The 3,698-nt window shown below is 50.8% G+C and overlaps 1 protein-coding gene across 8 annotated transcripts in view; it reads right to left on the bottom strand.

The window, feature by feature from the left end:
- DNM2 (dynamin 2) overlaps positions 1 to 3,698 on the bottom strand; it is an 85,957-nt gene that overhangs the window by 80,162 nt on the left and 2,097 nt on the right. The window lies entirely within an intron of this gene.

Genomic DNA, 3,698 nt, shown 5'->3' with positions numbered 1-3,698 from the left:
AGAGGAAGGGAGAGGGATAGAGCGTTGGAAACATCGATGAGAGAGAAACATCGATCAGCTGCCTCCTGCACACTCCCTACTGGGGATGTGCCCGCAACCCAGGCACATGCCCTTGACCGGAATTGAACCTGGGACCTGTGAGTCCGCAGGCTGACGCTCTATCCACTGAGCCAAACCGGTTAGGGCCCTGCTCTTTTTTCCATAAGTTATCACCTACCAAGTTTCTTCTTTATCTGCCCCCTGCTGGAAAGCCAACCCCCACCCTACTCCCCACCCTCAACACACACAGCAAGGGCAATGGTTTGGTTATCTTGCCCAGGGCCTAGAACAGGGACCAAACATGTTTCAATGAAGGAATGAAAAATGCAAAGCATTTTAAGCACTTTTTCTGTGCTAGATGCTCCCAAGCACTCTAAACGAGCGGCCGCCAACCAGTGGTCTGTGAGGTCCGAAAGGTTGGCGACCGCTGATTTAAGGAAACCTTTGGAGCAGGGGTCGCCAACCAGTGGTCCGTGAGGTCCGAAAGGTTGGCGACCGCTGCGTCTAAACGATCTCATTTAATCGTCACTCCACTCTCATTGAGGGGCACCAGGTGACTTTACCCTAAGAAGTGAAATACACATGAGGTCCGAAAGGTTGGCAACCGCTGATTTAAGGAAACCTCTGGAGCAGGGGTCGCCAACCAATGGTCCTCGGACCACTGGTGGTCTGTGAGGTCCGAAAGGTTGGCGACCGCTGCGTCTAAACAATCTCATTTAATCGTCACTCCACTCTCATTGAGGGGCACCAGGTGACTTTACCCTAAGAAGTGAAATACACCCAACCTGGAGGCCTGTGGAGTCAACAGAGGCTCAGTGAGGAGAGGCTCGCAGAATCACCGCACGCCTCAGGGGTTGGAGGCTTCAACGGTGGCCTCCTCCTGCTCTTTTCCCAAAGAAAAATCTCCCAAGCCCCTCCCTCTCCTTAGGGCCACAGGTCTACCTACTGGTGCAGAGCCAGAGGTCTTTTTGTTGTTTTTATCCTCACCCGAGGATACTTTTCCATTGATTTTTAGAGAGAGTGGAAGGGAGAGGGAGACAGAGAGAGAGATGTGAGATAGACACATCAATTGGCTGCCTCCCACACAAGCCCTGATCAGGGCCCAGGATCGAGCTTGCAACCGAGGTATGTGCCCTGGACCAGAATCAAACCCAGGACCCTTCAGTTCACAGGCTGATGCTCTATCGACTGAGCCAAATCGGCCAGGGCAAGCCAGGGGTCTGAAACTCAAAGGTTTACAGGGACAGAAGGCAAATGTGAAATGGGCCTGGGCAGCACTAGGGAGTGGTGGGGACTGCTGCAGCTCTAGTGCCCGGTCCTAGTTTGACCAGGCAGCAAGTGGCTGCTGATTCTGAGATCCAGGCAGTTGGCCCCAAGTGAGATGGAACAGGGAGATCAGAAAATGAGGATTATAACAGCAGCAGCGATGGGTACATGGGTATAGCCAAACGTGGTGAAGCCTTAATCTCTAAAGATCTTAGATATTGACAGCTAACTAAAAACAAAACCTTCGCCGAAACCGGTTTGGCTCAGTGTATAGAGCGTCAGCCTGCGGACTGAAGGGTCCCGGGTTCGATTCTGGTCAGGGGCATGTGCCTGGGTTGCGGGCACATCCCCAGGAAATAAAAATAAAAACAAAACCTTCTAAACACCAGGCAAATGAAACAAAAGGTCCAGCAAGCAGGGTCTTGGGCCTCAAGGCCACCCATGAGCAACCCCTGGTACAGGGCTAAGTTAACTGGGTCATTCACACTTGGACCACATTCTTAGAAAACCCACAAGGGGGAGACAATGAAACAGCAGCTTGTGCTGACCCCCAGGCACATGCCCTTGACACACTCTTGTTTGTTCCTTGAAACCAACAGGGATATTCACTGTACAAATCCTTGGTACAAGGGAAAAAGTAGTTTGACCAAATTCACAAAAAGAAGTAGGAAAAGAATTCAAAATAAGGCTGCCTGCTATCCTTTTAGAACAGGGCTTTGTAGCTGAGGGGCCTTCTCCACATTCCAGAAATAAAAACAAATTAGTTCTGTTAGAGCACCCCTTACCCAAAGAAAGGCTTTTTACAACTTTGGTTCTCAGGCCCTGAATTAATGCTCTTAACATGGGATATCGCATTGCAGGCTTCGGGAGGAGGTTGCCACAGGAGCCAGCTCAGTAGTAGTTGGCAGTCACCATATGCCAGGGTGGGCGGCAGAGAAAGGCAAGGGGCAGAGGGACAGAAGAAAGGCAGAGAGGAGAGAGAGACTCGGGTCTCCACCCACCCAGAGCCCCCGATTCCTCACTGAACAACCTCATACAAGAGCCTGTTTCCCACTCTGTAAAATGAGATCACAGCAGTTCCATCCTCACAGGCTTAAATGAAGTCCAGTGTGAAACTTGAGAGCACTTTAATCCTGATGAACTTTTGCTGTCTATACGAGAGGGGCTAGATCAATAAATAATGGCCATATAGACCTACTGTGTGCCAGGCACTGTGCTAAGTAAGCACTTTCAACACACTAAGTCACTGTATCCTTGCAACAGTCTTGAAGGACAATCACCCCATGTCTAGTCGGGGAAACCGAGGCTTGGAGAAGTCAAAAACCTGTTCAAAGGCAACGGTAAATGAAATGGACCAAGCTCTGAAGACACCCACCGGAAGCCCGGGCAATCAAGATGGCCATGCAGAGGGGCCCACAGCCCAAGCCTGGCTGACCCAAAACCAACACCTTTCCACCGCCGTGGACAGAGAGCAAAGCGCCAGAGACAAAAAAGGAAATTCTGGCCCTGGCCAGTGTTGCTCAGTGATTGAAACAGTGGCTCATTCATCGAAGGGTCAAGGGTTCGATTCCCAGCCAGAGGCCCCTTGCCCGGGCTGCAGGTTCGATCACCAGCCCGAGTCAGGGCATGTGTGGGAAGCGACCAATGAATGTGTCTCTCTCGGGGTCATATTTCTGTCTCCCCCTCCCTCCTTTCCACTCTCTCTCTAAAAAAAAAAAAAAAATCAATGGAAAAAATATCCTCACCCAACTGGCATGGCTCAGTAGTTGAGCATGGACCTATGAACCAGGAGGTCATGGTTCGATTCCAGTCAGGGCACATGCCTGGGTGGCGGGCTCGATCCCCAGTGTGGGGCTTGCAGGAAGCAGCCAATCAATGATTCTCTCTCATCATTGATGTTTCTATCTTTCTATCCCTCCCCATTCCTCTCTTGCTAAAGAAAACAAACAAACACACCAATAAAAACATTTAAAAAAAGAAGAAGAAGGAGGAAATGCTAGGAGCAAAACCCCAAGCTTCTGGGAAGGCAGGGGCAGTCAGGCACCCAGTTGGGCTCCGGCCAGCTTGGTGGCCTTGAGCAAACAAAGTCCTTTCTGAGCCTCCCTGCTCATCTCTAAAGTGGGGATAAGAGAACCTCCACTCTACTGGCTCATCATGGGAATCAAGATGCTGAATCAAGAAAGAAGTCAGGCCCTGGCCGGTTTGGCTCGGTGGATAGAGCATCGGCCTGCGGACTGAAGAGTCCCAGGTTCGGTTCCGGTCAAGGGCATGTACCTGGGTTGCAGGCACATCCCCAGTAGGAGATGTGCAGGAGGCAGCTGATCGATGTTTCTCTCTCATCGATGTTTCTAATTTTCTATCTCTCTCCCTTCCTCTCTGTGAAAAATCAATAA

This window comes from Myotis davidii, unplaced genomic scaffold, assembly GCF_000327345.1.
Source record: "Myotis davidii unplaced genomic scaffold, ASM32734v1 scaffold1439, whole genome shotgun sequence".
Lineage (NCBI taxonomy): Eukaryota > Metazoa > Chordata > Mammalia > Chiroptera > Vespertilionidae > Myotis > Myotis davidii.
The sequence above is the reverse complement of the archived record's forward strand: the minus strand, read 5'-3'. Positions and strand labels throughout refer to the sequence as shown.